The 18,068-nt window shown below is 39.9% G+C and overlaps 1 long non-coding RNA gene across 1 annotated transcript; it reads right to left on the bottom strand.

Moving 5' to 3' along the window:
* Window positions 1-5,085: 5,085 nt before the first annotated feature.
* LOC122025557 lies at window positions 5,086-6,481 on the bottom strand. Its single transcript, XR_006123753.1, has 4 exons — window positions 6,178-6,481; window positions 5,641-6,109; window positions 5,471-5,555; window positions 5,086-5,154 (listed from the first exon to the last, which is right to left on the bottom strand). It is a non-coding gene; the product is annotated as an uncharacterized LOC122025557 (long non-coding RNA).
* Window positions 6,482-18,068: the final 11,587 nt, after the last annotated feature.

Genomic DNA, 18,068 nt, shown 5'->3' with positions numbered 1-18,068 from the left:
GCATACATAAAAAATTAATACAACTCATTAAGCACAAATTTCTAATTGTTCATAAAAGTTGAAAACAAAAGTTACAAATATTTGTTTAACTAATGTTTAGAAATTTTTGAACAACTTAAATAAAGTTTTAGAAAAATGAATAAATTTTGTAAATTAAGCTTTTAAATAATGATTACTAGTTTTTAAATTTTGAAAACAAGTTTTATTTTGAAAACAACCATTGCAAGTAAATAGAGTTTACAAAGGTAAAGTTTTTGTTCAGAAAGACTCAGGTCTATTGTAGGGAGGAGCAAATAAAAAAAAACTTAAAGTAATTTAAAAGTAATTTCTCAATATTTACAAAAGATTTTCAAAATTTTGAAATTTAAATTTTGCAAAAAACTAAGGGTGCATTTGGTTTGCACGTTTTCCATTTTCATTTTCTAGAAAACACGCATTTTCAAGAAAACAGAAAATGACTTTTTATCATTATCTATTTTTTTAGAAAATGCTAGCTATTTTTTTTGAAAAACAGACACGAAAAATACAAACCAAACACCATTTTTCAGAAACACGCATTTTTTAAAAAATGGAAATGAAAAACACACAAACCAAACAGACCCTAAATTTCCAAATAATTAAAAACAACATTTTTCAAAAATGCCTTTTAAAATAGATTTGTTAAAACAATAATTTTCAAAACATTTTATATAATATTTTCAAATAAAATTTCAAAGTAATTAGGAAATTTTTTGAAGGAATTTTATATATGGTCTTCCAATGTTAAAAATTAAAATTTTCAAGAGCAAAACATTTTGTAAAGATAAATTTTACAAGAATTTATAAAACTTTTCAAAGTATTTTCTAAAAACATCTCTCTAAATATTTTTCAAAGTATTTTTAGGAAGTTACAAGTACTTTTCAAAGTGTTTGGACCGCTATATTATTTTTCGTTACAATTTTTGAAAGAAAATTATTTAAAGCCAATTTTGAAATATCTATTTAAAATATTTTTCAAAAAAAAACTTTAAGTTTTAAAATCCTTTTGTTTAAATAGCTAGTTTGCAAATAGTAGTAAGAAGAAAAAAAAATTTAAAAGTAGTTTTTTAAATATACTTCCCTTGAATCCGATATTATTTTTAAAAAATAATATTCATCTAAAAATTATTTTTAAATATCTAATCATTAGTTACTAACTAACTATCAGAAGATAGCAGTATTCACTTAGTTAGTCAAGTTAAGTAGTAATGTCCAGTTTGAAATTTTCTAAAAAAGGACTACTTAACTTGATCAATGTATTATTACATTTATAGCCCAGACTGGTTTTGATATACTGATATAAGCATCTAAACTCCAAGCAAAGATACCTATGCATTTCACGTCATTCTAAGTTTTTGAATAGACAATCAAGGTAGACTTAGTGTGTTTGTGAGCTGCTCGTTCTTTAGATCTATAAGATCATTCTGTTGGTGTAATATCTCTCAGGTCAAGGTTGACCTGGTTGACCAAGCTTGAGTCTTGGTTTGGGTTTCGATGTTTGACAATACAAGACTTCGATGATATAGACAAGTGTAGGTGCAGTTGTTCATTTGGGGAGATTGTTTGGTGCAATTCCCCTCTGATCAGGGTCTGATCAGGTTGGTTGAAGAAGAGTCAAGTAGGTCAAGGTTGACCAGATGTGGAAGTCCTAACTGGATGTTAGGCGAAGGAAAATCCTGAAGCCGTGAAAGACCTAGTGAGTGAAGTTAGGTAGCTAGTAAGTGAGTGAAGCTAGGCGGGTGAAAGTCCCGTGAGTGAAGCCAGAAGGAAATCCTGGTGAGTGAAGGTAAGGTGAAACTAGAAAGTCCTGGTGAGTGAAGCTAGGCGGTTGAAAGTCTGGTGAGTGAAACCAGTCAAGGAAAATCTGAGTGAAGCCTGAAAGACCTAGTGGTGTGGTGAGTGTGGTGAAGCTGGTGAAAGTCCCATGGTGAAGCGCAGAGGAAAATCCCGTGAACGGTAAAATCCTAGTGAGTGAAGGTGAAAGACCCGTGAGTGAAGCCGTGCGTAAGAGAAGTCCTGAAGCTGGGAAGTCCCGGTGAGTGAAGCCGGGAAGCTGGATCAAATCCGATCAAACACCTGGTGTCGAAAGTCCAAGTAGGTCAAAGGATTGACTCGACACGAGGAGAAAAGTCCAAGTAGGTCAAAGGGATGGACCGGATACTTGGCAAAGGGATTGACCGACACTTGGTGAGGGAGTCCTAGCGAGTTAAGGGTGACCGATGCAGCATGATAAACCAATGTCGTGGATAGACCGGATGTTGGTTTGGGGCTTAGGACCCGATTTTGGGCAAAACCAACTCGGATCGATCACCGATCGATTGGTGATGCCCAATCGATCTACCGATCGATTGGGAAGGTCCCCGTGACAAGCCTCGAGTGGGAAAGTCGCAGATGGGAGGCTTTCGATCGATCGGTCGATCGATCAGAGCTCCCAATCGATCGGTGGATCGATTGGGAGATAGCGATGTTGCGCGAGCCCGGATCGATCGGCGGATCGATCCGGATCTTCTGGAGCGAGCCACGGATCGCCGATCGCACAGAAAGCATCCCGATCGATTGGGAGCAATCCAATCGATCGGGATCCGACCGTTGGCGCAGATAAAGGCCGTTGGCGTGCGTCTTCTTCGGTAGTTCTTCCGAGCTCTTACACAATTCATCTCAGATCCTCGACAGCAACTCCACAGCTCTCTCTAAGCTCCAGATCGCCGATTCTTGAAGGTTCTTGGAGGTTCTTCCAAGTCAAGAGGCAGATCAAAAGCAAGAAGAATAAAGCTAGGGTTAGAGTTTCTTGTATTCATTGTAAGCTTTGCTTATACTTTTGTTCCCTTTCCTTTCTTTCTGTATTGAGAGTGTTGTAGGGCTTCTCCGCTTTCGGTAGTTACCGAAAAGGAGCGTTTTATTAGTGGAGGTGTGTGTGCGTGCGTGGATCCTTGGACTAGTCACCTCTTGTGAGGTGGATACCAAGTAAAATCCATTTGTTAGCATTGTGTATTTTGTTTCTTAGTATTTTCGCTGCACATCTTTGAAGAAACAAGCAACGCCGACCACGAGCATGCAACGAGCTATTCACCCCCCTCTAGCTACATTTTCGGTCCCAACACATTCTTTCTATAGATTCGATATATACTAAGGCCAAAATTGTCACTCCCCCAAAAGAGTCTATGCCAGACAAAAATTTGGCAACATCTCCCCTGTACCGGTGACAATCTGAAGTATCACTACAAACAAAATATACATCAACCACAAGCGGCTGAAATATATATACACAACTACGCAGTTATAATCACAGCCCACTTGGCTAGAATGAAAAACACAGCGAAAAAACGAAGGAAAGTCCACACAAACCAAATAAATACAATGCATGCCGGCATGACTTAAACACAAATACAACACCAAAACCATAAGATTGCCACATGGCTAAACACAAATACAATGCCAAAAATAATAAAAGGATATACAAAAGAAAATAAACACTAGGTGAAACTGTCTTCGAATGTGACGTAGGACCCGACAGACAGGATACTCCGAGTGACACCAACCATCTACAAGCTACCTGAAAATATAAATGTATACATGCGGTGGTGAGTATGGTAACTCAGTGGGTAATAGACAAGATAGTGCATGGTCCATAAACAAACATGGAGATCACAAGTATACAGTCGCAGTAGGGAATAAAGAACATGATCATACTATCATAATCAATGCACCTAAACATATCTGACATAACAACCTGACATATAAACTGTACAAACCACAACTAACATAATGACAGATACATACCCAATTTGGAATCGACACATGGTACAATGATCAATAAACTCACCGGATCTGTAACAAACCCACTCCAGACACCTATGCAATATAAATACAACTGCATATACATGTAAAATAAATGACATGTATGCAGCATGACAACCATATGCAACAAGCATATCTCAAACAAGTGCAACAACTCACAATCACACAATCACATGCAACTAGTATCTACTAGGCATGTATGCAATATATATCCACAGATGCATCGCGCATCATATGCAAATATGCATGCATGCTCCATGGTCACCCCTGACACCTCTCCAGACACCACGACCCCGATATAACCGAGAGGCTTGGGTCTGTGACAAACCGTACAAGCCTCACGCACGTAACCGCTATAAAGCGATTGAGGCGACAGTATACTATGTAGTTATCTAACTACATAGCTAAGGGTCCCTGACCACTCACAACTCAAGCTCTCTGACTACTGTACCCTCAAGACCCACTACTCCAGAGTGGTCGAGGCTGACATAGTGACAACACTGAGCAGTTGAGTAAGCACGACAGGACATAGCTCCACTCCCAGCTACCACTCTCCATCAGTGGTAGAGTGGACAACTATAAAAGACTGACGACCCTCTCAACCACAAGGGAGACTAGTCGTCAGATGCAATGAATGATGAACATGATATATATATAATTATGATACAAACACCATCATCATCCATGCAACCTCTAAACCACATAAATACTCCACAACATGAATATAATCGTCATGATACCTCCACATATCCCACTAAACACATGTACACACTACACATGTATAATCAACCAAAAATCTTCAAAAATCCCACTAGACACATGTACACAGAACATAGGTACGATCAACATGTATCCTACAGTAAAACACATCAGACACGTGTATACATCACAAATATACAATCAACACAACTCCTCCAAAAGTACATAACGAATACGTGTGTGTACATACAGTACGCAAATGTAAGGTCAACATGATGACTCCTATAACACATACCATCCTACGTACAATCTCCGTCATATGCACAATCAGCATGATAATACAAACAACCCGACAATCCCTACAATCCATACTCTACACGTGTGAACATAGCAAGTAGATATCAAGAGTAGAGATTGTATATGATATAACTAGAAAACCTCAAAAATCAAGCATAAGTATCAAGCAGAAAAACAACAAACGAACACGATATAAGATACAACAGCCTAATCCATCGAATAATAACTATGCACTAAGTATAAGAAAATCTACATAGATGCCAAGGAAGAAATACCCGCCTTTATCTGTCGACCGTGTCAAATAAACCAACTTGCGTTGAGACGTTCGTCTCAACCAAAGTCCTGCAAATCCATGATATAACGATTTAGCTAATTACATATAAATTAAATAGCTATATCAACTCTCCTAATCTATGAAGTGTAACTATAAATTGAATACGATCCTCGATTAACCACCTAACTAGAGTTAAGTCAGCTTAACTCTAATTAATCCATCCTCCTCAGATTTGGTTTAATCTCTCTAATTAACCCTAACCATTCTATAACCCAATTAGATTAGGTTTATACATGCATATCTCCAAAACTCACCCAATTTCATAATCATCTCACAACTAAAAATCGAATCCAATTCATATAATAAATCCATAGCACAACTTACCCAAGATACCCACCGGTCAACAAGATCAAAGGGGTTCACTGCCGAGACTGGAATGCCAAACTGTGGATCACCAAACTGACCAAAGCTACATGAACAACCAAGAATCAATCCAAAAATCCAATCGTACAACAAAAGATTTGCTGAAACCTAATCCGCAGTACTAAACTCACCTCAATAGTACCTCAAATCTTCAACCAAAACCTTACTCGGCCACAAGAATGCAGAGGGCAGTAATCTGCCCAGAGGAAATCCATCAAGGAGCTGTTCCAATGCCTCCCACGAATCCAGCATTAGGAAGAACATCACAAAGGAAACTAATTAGACCATCATCAATGAATCTTCAAGATTCCAAACGAACTTACCTAGATTGATCACCCCTGGTGGTGGCAGTCGAACAGAACAGAGAGGAGGAAAAAGGTAAGGATGCAACCATACCTTCTCGGCTAGAATCTGTTGTTCGGCGATGCAACAAAAATCTAGAGGTGGGTCTGGTCTGTGGAGGAGGCAAGGCTCGGGAGGGGATCGACAAAAGATAGGATCAGCGAAGAAGGCTTGTCCGGCAGTGGGTTGATCGCGAGCGAAGTTCGATGCTAGGGCTCGGTTTCCCCCTGTCGAAGATCTTCCTACGCAGGCGACGACCTAGAGAGGAAGACAACCCAATAACCTCCGATGATCAGCAGAGAAGAAAGAAGGATCAGTGGTCGCACAACGCTGATGCGATCGGGCGGTGTCCGTAGGCAGCACGACATCAAGCGGCGTCGGCAGTGGAGATGGATCGGGGAAGATGGAGGTCGCGCGAGACTCCGCATCGGCAAATCTAGGGCACGACGATGAGGGAGAAAGGATCGACAAATTTGTGGAGAAGATCGAGTGGCGGAGGTGAGGGACGGTGGTGGAGAAGACCTCCATCGGCGGTGAACTCACGGCGGCCGGCGATCGGACAGAAAGAATCGCTAGAGAAGAAAGGGTATTCGTGTTGGGGCAAAGAGAAAGGTCGGAAATCGGCGATTTGGGTTGGGGAAGAATAATAAGAAAATGAATTTATAAATAAAATATTTTTTCTCTTAAACGGGTATCCCAAATATGTTTTTATCATACCCCGAATTTATCCCCTCAAAACGGCTCATACAGACTCCGTTTAAATCCCGAAAAATCTCTAAAAAAATCCAATAAGATTTTTCGTCCAATAATATTTATTATTTATTTTACGATATCTTACAAAAATAATTTTATAACACTGAAAAATATATTTTAAAAACATAAATAAATAATTTTCTTAGAATTTCTAATTCACTTGAAAATTTATTTTATAATAAAAGTCCTAATCTAACATTCCAGTTTACTTCTTAAGTTTCTAATGTTAAATTTAATTTAAGTTTGAATTCATGTTTCGAGTTTAATTCAATTTAATTCAGTTTTAAGTTTAAGTTAATTAAATTGTAGTTTTTTTAATTATTTGTTTAATTAAGATTTAGATTTAAATTAATTAACTTAATTAATTAAACTTTAAGTTTAGGATTTCATTAAAGTAAGGTTTTCAAAATAATTGTTAAAGGAATAAAAATATTTTTTTTAAAGAATTTTTAAAATTTTTTAAAGGATTTTTAAAATTTTTCAAAGGATTTTTAAAATAATTTTAAAAATATTTTTAAAGAATTTTTAGATGATTTTTAAAAGATTTTTTAAATAATTTTAAAATAATTTTTAAGATGATTTTTAAAAGATTTTTTTAAAAAAAATTAAAATAATTTTTAAAGAACATTTCTTAAAAGAAAATGTAATATGTTAATTTATCTTAATTAATTAATTTTATTTTTATTAAATTTATCTTAATTAATTTATTTTATTTTAATTTAATTTATCTTAATTTGTTTATTTTAATTTAATCTAAATTTAAATTTATTTTATTTTATTTAATTTTAAATTAAATTTTAATTTATTTTACTCATTATTCATCTCATCCGATCTATATTTTCAATCAAGGAACCTTATAATTTTGTGAGCTGAGTTAAGTTTAAATTTCAGGGGTTGGTTTAACTTGTGTTAGTTCAAGTTTAATTTTGGATTTAACAAGCAGATATTCTTTGGATAAATTTCTAAGCTATGATTTGTCACCTAAACATCATTAAAATAACCACACCTTCGAAATTTTCTAAATAGTTTTACCCACTGAACTTAGTATAAAATTTTGGTCTAACTAGTTATGATTAGTGAGAGGTACCTTCAGTTAGTTCCACTAAGCCAAATGCACCAAGTTGAAGTCATATCTTCCTAGACATGCATAGACAGAGCTTCCCTAACCTACTATCATCCAAAACTTCTCAGTACTATTTATCAAGTTAAACTTTTTTATCCCTATTTAGCCTAGTCTTAATTACTGAGTCAGGTAAATTATTGCTTTGGAGGTGCCAACTAATTTGGAGTCTCCCCTGAATTATTAAATTTTGGGTTTAGGTTTTAGGTTTATGTCGATAGGTACATAAAATTGATTGAGTCTTACTTGCTTGGTTAGACAAACTTTTAGAATTCAAGCTTTCGTTTGTTTCTTATTTTTGGCTTATAAGTGATATAAATATTTTATTTGTTGAGTTGGACTAATATCCGAGTCCGGATTTATTGTACACAGCTCATTGTGATCTAAGTATCATGTCGAGGTACTTGGATCTTGTTGTGAATTTTTCTAACAATTCTTTTATATTGGTTATGTCAGTTTTCAATTTAGAGTTTTCTTTCTTAAGTCTTTTGACCTGAGTTGGGTTAGTCTTTTCGATTTGGAAATTAAGTTGTTCCTTAATGTGTTGATTTTCCTTAAGGAGTGTGTCATTTTATTTTTCAGATTTAACTAATTGCTTATTAAGACAAGCAATAATTTTAAAAAATTTTACAGTTAAGATAGATGATACCACATTCAAACTTTCGGAAACGAGTGCAGAGTCATTACTGGATTCGTATTCAAACTAGGGATGATAATTTCACCCAAATCCGATGGGTAATCCAACATCCGACCCGAATGGAGGAGGATATGGAGGAAATTTTTATACCCGATTATAGTAAATGGATATTCGGGTATGGGTATGGAGGCGGATGTGGTAAAATCCTATCCGATACCCGATATATATATATATATATATATATATATATATATATATATAAACCTCATTTTTTATTGGGAAAGAAAAAACTTTAGCCCGCTTTTCCTCATAGAAAAAAGACTTAGTTTGTCTCTTTATTCGGTCATCAACACGTATCTCATCTTCTTTTCCACGGGAAATATTCACCAGATCGAAGGAGCGCGAGACGAGGAAAAGCTGACAAGTACATTGAAATATTTTTTTTTTAAATGAGAATGGTATGGAGTAATAGGATGATGGGTATGATATGGGTACCCGAAACTCCGACGGGTATGGGGATGAATATGAAAGTTAAATATCCGATGAGTATTGGGATGGAGATGGGTATAGATATAATAAATGAGAATGGGTACAGAGGATATAAAATCCTACCCAAATCTTACCCATTGTCATCCCTAATTCAAACTCATCATTTTCGGGTAAATTTTAAGTTCATCCGTTGATAAATTTAATTCATTTTCTGGTCCACTCCCAAAATGGAGGGAATGCAACTTCCCATCTGCATGTCCTTCATCATGTCGCGAGTGAGATGACGAGATGCGGCCTTGACGCGCAGTCACTGACGAGGCTACTATGAGGTACTGAGCAAGGCGGCCCCAATATCGAGAATGAGGCTATCATGAGATTGTGAGTGTTGTGCAAAGGTCGAACCCTCATCGCATAGAATGATTTCTTTATATGTATTAGAGACTGATGATTTCTACTTATTTTAGGTAGAGATCATTAACCCCTACAATTAAATACATATGGAGATACCATCATCTGACCTAGATCTCCTCTGCGATGTGCAGCCTTGCCAGCCTCACCCCTCGCCTTTCTCCTCTTTGTAAATTTACTTTAATTTTTTTATTTCGTCCATCTTTTTCCCTTTCCGGATGATATATTTTCAAGTGGATTCTTTTCTCTTATTATTGGTCTGCATCTCCGAATAAACATAACATGAAGGTAATTTCTTAGTGTAGGGACGAAATTAAAATTTTCATATTAGGATGAAAGATGTGTATTTATGTTGAGAAAGAGACAGAGATGTCGTGTCATCGCCCTCCATTCATCCCCTTATTCATCCTTCTCCGTTTACTAGGAATTGTTGGGTGTTGACTACCCATGCATGTAACAAAAAAAAAATGATTTTAGGTCGGCGACATATGAGTTTAAATTTAATGGTTAAAAGATAAATTTATTAGGATGATTAAAAATGAGATTTTAATTTAATGGTTAATTCTACTGGTTGGAAATTTACCTTTGCTATACAATAACTACTTGCTCCTCGCAAATAATAGTGGTAACATAAGATGGTTTTGCATTTTTAAATTATTGTGCATTTTTAATTTTTATACTTTTCATTTAAATTATTTATTTTTATGATGTTTTTAATTTCTTTACACTTGATATAATTGTTACTATTAATATGGGAAGCACCCGCTAATCAAATATATATTTTGATATTGATAAACGTTCAAAGTTAAGGATTATTGTAATCTAATAATATTACCTGACTGTGCAAGTAAATTCTAATTGAAGCTAGGCAAAGAAGTCATAATCAAGGGATTGGGCAGAAAGTCCTAGTCTAGGAGACAAGGCAGAAAACTTGACAGATCGAGGATATCAGATGAAAGTCTTGGGGTCACAAACAGGAGTTTGGCAAAAGGTAACTCTCTTAAAAGGAGTAGGTGATGGTGTGTTCCACGTTGAGGGAATAGTAGAGTTCGATTCGACCTAAAATTTGAATGAAATCCAAGGTCATAACTAGACAATCCCAATACTATCTTGTTCATTATGATTATTATATTATGTTTGTCTTGCTAACTCTGTGATGTAGGAGATCAAAAGTTGGAAGTTGGTCAGAAAAAGTGCTTCTAGGCACCCGGAAGGGTCCAGGCTCTCGAAGGTCCAGGCACTTGGATGAGCCTGAACCTTGTCACTAGTGCAGATAAGGTGTCACACTCTGATTGACGACACACATTAGCATGTAGGAGCCCAAGAGTGGTCCAGGTACTTGGATCGAGATAAACTTTAGCGGATAAAACTTCGATGAGGTCACACTGCATCAGGTTGATGGGGGCGATCGGGATAGGTCCATGCATCTAGACAAGGTTATAAAAGAAGGGTTTGACTAACACCTTAAAAAACATCATTCCAAACGTCTTCTGTGCTTGCATGCCACTTCGAAAAGCACTCCACAACACAAAAACATTGCTCCAACAATGACACAATGACACTCAATCTTCTATTCTAAAGTTGTCGATATACTTTGATCCTGTCCGAATGAAGGAAGTTGGAAAGCTAGGAATGGGGTGGCCACTGACAGGAAGAAGACTTCGATGATCCTGTAAAACAAAATCAAGACTAGGGAAGGGGTCTCTGGCGTTGTCCCTCCGATGCTCAAATTAGAATAGAGGAAGAGAGTAAGAAAGTAGAGAATCGTAGAACTCAAAAATATTTTTCTTGTCTGTTCCTCATACCTGTAGACCCTTTTATACCTTTCTGGATGACCTTTCGTCTTTCCTTATTTAATGGTGTAGTTTAATGACAAACCGAAGACATCTTTGTCTTGTATTCTCTTCATTTATTAACAGATGTCGTGTTCCCCTTCGCTTTTTCTTCCCCTATTAATTGTCTTTCCCTCCTGCGTAGTGTTATTCCTTGCGCCAGTCGGACGGTCCGTTTATGAGTACAATGCCAACGTCGTATCCAGAACCGATCGGACTCCCCGATCAGCCCGTAATACAAGCATGTTCGGCATGGGTTCCTAGCCCATTCGGCGGGTCGATTAATTAGAGTATTGGCAGCCGACCGTTTGGCCGACCGGACAGTAATCCCTCCGATCAGCAGAGGCACCCACACTGATTGTACCTTGCTTACCCTTATGTGTTGACCTCTTTGACTTTCCTTCAACATGGAAATTGACTTGCACCAGGTAGGCTCTTCTTATCGCCGCATCACAAGCCTCCCCTTTAAGTCTACTCGAAGGAGGCTGCAAGTCCGACTGATTGGACAAAATGTGTTTTAGTAAATTTGAGGTCCACTCGGCCCGAACGCTCCATTGTCCGATCGGACTATGCCGATGCAGGGTTCAATTTTGTGGCTCGTTCCTTGTGTTGATCGGGAGGATGAGTATGAACACTTGAAAAATTATTTTCCTTGAGTGGGCACGGAGTAGGCTGATATCATCCAAATATCTTGAAAACCATGCAAATCCTTGATGATTATGACCGAGCATAAGATCATACCTTTTGTAATTAAGCTCATTAAATGCATCCGATGACCGAATGCCACGTGTCAACTATTGCCACCGCACGCTTGATGTGACAGGTGGATATTTTCCTGTCCCGAGATGTGACCCATTTCAAAATCAATGATTAGATCTTCATCTAGGCTTTCGTGAAGCTAGATCGAATAGCTGAGGTCGATAGGCCGCATGGCTTATAAGCGCGCTTTCTTTGTCATTTTTCACACTTGTGTTTTCTTCTTCGTTGCAGTTTTATCTTCGCGAAGGAGCATCAGTGCCACCACCTCCTGTGTCTTCTCCGACGATCCTAGCAACCTTTCTAGTAAGCCTTAACCTTCCCTCCATCGAATCTGTCCAGTGTTTGTGATGTCTTTTGTTTATTTCAATCGAACTCCTTGATTTCCAGCCACTATTCTGATGGCAAGCTCTTCCCAGCCTATCGCCTCCATCCCCGGACTCTAGTATGCATCCATTGAGTTCAGGTTTGATGGAGGCGATCCTGAGAGTTTAAGAGATGTTTTTGAAATTCCCTCTATCTATCAAATTGTCCTTCCTTTAGCTTTTGATCGCTCGAACGAGCCACCTCCAAGTTTCATTTGTTTCTTCCGGGACCAATTTATCGTCGGTCTGCGGTTCCCGATCCACCCTTTTTTCTCAGCAATTTGTAAATATTTTCATATTTCCTTACATCAATTGGTGTCGAACTCCTTTCGGCTGCTGTGCGGGGTCGTTGTTCTATTCCACCTGCATGACATTCCCCTTACTGCTCAGCTCTTCCATTATTCTACTATCCCAAGTTGTCCGAGCTGGGGACTTTTTTCTTCCAAGCCCGAGTGGGCCTTGTTTTCTTTGATAAGATGTCATCCTCCAATAGATATTGGAAGGAATATTACTTTTCTGTTCACTTTCCTGAGCGGCCGGACTTCCTGACCAGATGGCAAATAGAGGCGTTGAATCCTCCAAAGATCAAGAAGTATAAGAGCCGCTCGGACTACTTTCACGCAGCTTCTTGCTTGGCCGATCAGAAGTATTATATACACAAGTTGCTGCTGGAGGGTGTCCTATATATGTTCGGTCTGAGCCTGATCCACACAAGGCTCCCGTGCAGCCTAGGTACACTCTTTCTTGGCTTAATTTTTGAATCTAACTGATTTCTTCCTTTCTTTCACAACCGAAGTCATGTTGCGCGCTCGTCTGGGAGGCAAAGCCAAGCTCGCCGACGCTGAGATCAACGTGGCGGCCATAGCCGAGTTGGAGAGCCATGGTCTGTCGTCAATCGGATCACAAGAGGACTCGCTCGGGGAGAGTGTGGGGTCACAGCCCAAGGAAGCGAGGCGTCCAACCATACGATTGGTGGTGAGGCAACTGTTGTAGTGAGTCCACCCGAGCATCCTCCGGTAATTATCATAGGCGAGGGCTCGGAATCGGCTTCTTCTGGGGAGCCATTAATAAGCTGAAAGAGACACCAAGTGGAGATGATCGCCCGCTTTACTGCGTTAGCTTCACAGACTCCGTCCAGGACCAATCCGCGTCCTACATCCGAGCAGGGTGCTGTTGGGTTTTTCGGGCCGCGAAAACCACTTTTCGCGTCGCGGAAACCCCGAATCACCCAAAGTCGTAGATCCGTGCAAGGAAAATTTCCGGAAAACATGAGTACGAGTTTTAATACTTTGATCTACATTAGATCTACAAGGAAAATATTTTACCTTCAATGCGTGCCCTCGCAAATTCCGCTCGTCCAACGGTACGCCGGATCTCGAGAGTGTCAACGTAGACACTCCTCTAATGATATCCACATGAACAAGGAGTGTCTCTCACACTCAAAGGATGGAGAAGAGAGCCCCAAGTGTGCTAGCACTTTCTAGAGCTCTCGAATGGGATTGGAAAGGAAGAAAAGAAGAAGGTACGAAAAGAAATCTTATACACTCACTAGTAGTATCCTTCCTTTGTGACCTTCACTCTTCCTTTGCTCTTGGATTCACTCAACCACCTTCTCCTCACCATGGAAGTCACGGCAACAGCAGCAAGAAGGAGGAAGAAAACTAGGAAGAAGAAGATACAATTACCACACATCAATACACACTAAATGAAAAACAACTCATCCTTTAGTGTGGCCGGCCACACACATAACTCCCTCATTTAATGTGGTCGGCCACATTAAATGGAATGAGAGATGTTGTAACCTCCATGAGGTGGCATGTGATGTGGCAAGGATGAGTCATCCTTATGATGTGGCAATACATCAAGTCAAACTTGATGTTTCAACTTCTATTTGGTCAAGTCAAACTTGACCAATTGTCTTCCTTGTTGAGTTCAATCCAACCTTTGATTCAAGTAAATTTTAATTTAATGAATCTCAATTCATTAATATAAATTGACTCAATGAATCAAATTTAAATTAGACTCATTCAACAATTGAATCTAATTGAGTCTAACTCAATAAGTCTAATTTGAATCCAATCTTTGGTGCATCATATGAACCTAATCCAATTGGTTCATCATATGAACCTAATCTCCATCCACTTGTTCTTTGTGTGTGACCCAATAGGTTCTTGTAACGTTGGCAATGTTTCTAAACTCCTTTAGAAACATAAGCAATGAGCGGCATCTAGCAATACATCATTGCTACCCAAGTTACAAGAAATGTTGAGATCCAACATCACCTTGTGACTACTAATTGTGACTCCTCACAATATGTGACATTGTCCTTCTATCCTAGACATCTAGATTGATTAATGTGAGGCATAGACCGTGTCATCCTCTAATCAATCTAAATCTTGAACTCCAAGTAGACTCACTCGATCAAATGAGCTCAACATCTAATGTTGACTCATTTGGGCATGGCCATGCACTTAGTGGTCTCACTCTATCAAGAATACCGATGTCGCTCCCGTCATATGGGAGGGATAGATCCCATCTACATCACTCACATCCCTCTACATAATTCGTTATATACCCAGTAATCGCCTTTATAGTCCACCCAGTTACGGGTGACGTTTGACGAAACCAAAGTACATAACTCCTTATGTAGGGATCCATGGTGACTTCAGGTCTAAGGACTAATAGTCATACTAATAGCCACATGAGAAAGTATATGACACTCATATAACGATCCATGATACTTTCTCATGGCGGGTCATTCAGTATACATTCTCTAATGCATACCCATGTGTCAGCTTGATATCTCTATATACATGACTTGTGAGATCAAGTCATCGAGCTGACATACATGCTAGTCTTATTGTATTAACACTGTCCCTAAATGTTAATACTCGACTAGGAATGATTTAGAGTAGTGCTCCCTATATCATCTCACTATCGATTCAACCAATCGATTGATATAGGTAAGAACCTTCTACTCAAGGACGTTACTATACTTATTTTATCTGACACTAATACAAATAAGCATAATAACCAAAAATCAAATGCCTTAATATATATTCAAGAATATGATATACATGAGTCCGTACAATCATCAAATGATTGACTCTAGGGCTCTAACTAACAGGCGCAACCACCAGGCAAGTGCTCGAGCAAGCGATGGCCACCACACATGCGTCACCTTCGTCCGATCGCACGCCATCCTTATCCGGGCTGCCCCAAGGGACAATCGTTGTGCCACCTGTGTTCTTTATACCATCGAAGATTCCGAAATTTTTCATCCGGTCGGCGCAAATGTCCCAGTCAACTGGTAGGGCAACCTCGGCCCTAGTTGTTCCGAGTGGTTAGCGCCACATAACTGCAGTCATCCATCTGCCCACAGATGAGTGGCGTGACACTGCAGGCGCTAAGTCTCGAGCTCTAGAACATCAAATAATAATCCAAGGGCCACTTGCACAAATCTGGGTCAACGCTCATGCCCGTGCGGCGGTCATGCCCCCAGGGGCGCTCACTGATAGTTATACCCAGATGTCTACTGGGGTAAGTACTATGTATTTATTATTATTGTCGCTTGGCTCTTAATAAATGCCTTTGCTTTCTTACAGTACTGGGTGGAGAGCTTAGCCATGTGCCAGCAGCTCGCCTTTTTGGGAGGAAATTAAAAAGCTACACGCTCCGAGTGGTCAGGCAGCGGCTTCCCAGGCACAGTTGGAACAACTGAATGCTGAACTAGCTTAATTAAGAGCCGATCTGGGTACAAGCTCCAGGCAGCTGAAGGTCGAGAAAAAGAAACACTCTGAGCAGGCTACTCAACTGGCTCGACTAGAGAAACAGGTTAGCTCTTCTGAGACGAAGCTAAGTTTGGCTAACACCAGGAAGCTCCGAGCCATCGAGGACTTGGATATTAAAAATAAGGAGTTCAAGGTGTTGGCCGAAAACCTAAAAGAGACTGAGACCACACTGCAGGCCGAGCGTGATGGATGACTGGCCAAGCAGACTGCAACAAAGGCCCAGCTCGACGTCAAGGATGAGGAGTTGACCAAATTGAAGGAAGAACTGGCTGCCTCCTAGACGGCCCTAGTGACTTATCAGGGAGCCGAGACGAGTATGTTTGATCGTATGAAACAAGCCTACATTCGCTCGGATGCTTTTAACGACAAGGTCGTCGATCGGGCTCTTCGTCTGTTCGACCTGACGATAGAAGGGACGTTCGACCAACTCTAAGAAGGCAGTTATCTCCCTGCCGCTCTATCAATCAAGGTCATCAATCGGAACCAGCTGACTATGTCGCTTCCTGATAATGTATTAGATTATCTGGAGTGAGCCACTTGATCATGTTTTGCCTCAAAAGTGTCAATGGATGCTTGTCCGTCCGGCTAGCCTTTATTTTTTCATATTTAAATTTTGCACGACCTTGTGTTTCTTCCAATCCAATCGACAACAATTTATCTACTTGGCCATTCTATTTTAAAGGTTAAAAGACTTCGCGTAGATGAGAGATTAAGGTCGTCGCTCGACCATTAACGTAAATAGGATTAAAAGACTTTGCGTAGACAAGGGTTTAAGGTCGCTGCTCGACCATTGACGTAGATAGGGTTAAAAGACTTCGCATAGATGAGGGTTTAAGGTCGCTACTCGACCATTGACGTAGATAGGGGTTTAAAGTCATCGTTCGGCCGTTGACGTAGATAGGGGTTTCAGGTTGCCACTCGACCATTGACGTAGATAGGGGTTTAAGGTCACCGCTCGACCGTTGATTAAGAATAGGGTTTAAGGTCGCCGCTCGACCGATGATGATGACAAGGGTTTAATGTCGCCGCTCGATCACTGATGTCGACAAGAGTTTAAGGTCGTCGCTCGACCGCTGATGATAAGAGTTTAAGGTCATCACACGACCGTTGATGACGACAAGGGTTTAAGGTCACCGCTCGACCGCTAATGTCGACAAGGGTTTAAGGTCGTCGCTCGACTGCTGATGACAACAAGGGTTTAAGGTCATCACTTGACCGCTAATGTCAACAAGGGTTTAAGGTCGTCGCTCGACCGCTAATGACGACAAGGGTTTAAGGTCTTCGCTCGACTGTTAATGACGACAAGGGTTTAAGGTCGCCACTCGACCGCTGATGTCGACAAGGGTTTAAGGTCGCCGCTCGACCGCTGATGACGACAAGGGTTTAAGGTCTCCGCTCAACCGTTGATGTCGACAAGGGCTTAAGGTTGTCGCTCAACCGCTGATGAGGACAAGGGCTTAAGGTTGTCACTCGACCACTAATGATGACAAGGGTTTAAGGTCGTCGTCGACCGCTAATGTCGATAACGGTTTAAGGTCGTCGCTCGACCGCTGATGTTGACAAGGATTTAAGATCATCGCTCGACCACTAATGATGAAAAGAGTTTAAGGTCGCCGCTCGACCTTTATCTTTGCCAATCGGGTAAATCGTCCAGAGAACTTTGTTTTTTTATTTCATGTATGTCCTGTAACTAGCACATGTATGCAAAAAATACATTCATGTTTGCTTGCGCACCTCTCATCCGAGCCAGTAGGATTGGAGATGAGTCGCCTCCATGGCCGATCGAGCTGTTTTCCATTTTCGTCCTCAAAGTAGTATGCCTCTGAGCGGAGTTTCTGCACGACCTTGTATGGTCCCACCCATAGTGCTTCAAGCTTGGTGACGTCGCCGACCAGCTTGATTTTTTCCATACCAGATCACCGACCTGGAAGAACTTTGGGATCACCCTCCTGTTGTAATTCTGCCACATCCGCTGTCGATAGGCCATTAGCTGAATAGCTACTTTATCCCGCGCCTCATCCACCAAGTCGAGCTCCATTAATCTTCGCTCGTCATTTTCCTCGTCA

The sequence above is a fragment of the Zingiber officinale genome, chromosome 9B (genome assembly GCF_018446385.1).
Source record: "Zingiber officinale cultivar Zhangliang chromosome 9B, Zo_v1.1, whole genome shotgun sequence".
Taxonomy (NCBI): domain Eukaryota; kingdom Viridiplantae; phylum Streptophyta; class Magnoliopsida; order Zingiberales; family Zingiberaceae; genus Zingiber; species Zingiber officinale.
Note: the sequence above shows the minus strand (reverse complement) of the source record. Positions and strands in the feature narration are given on the sequence as shown.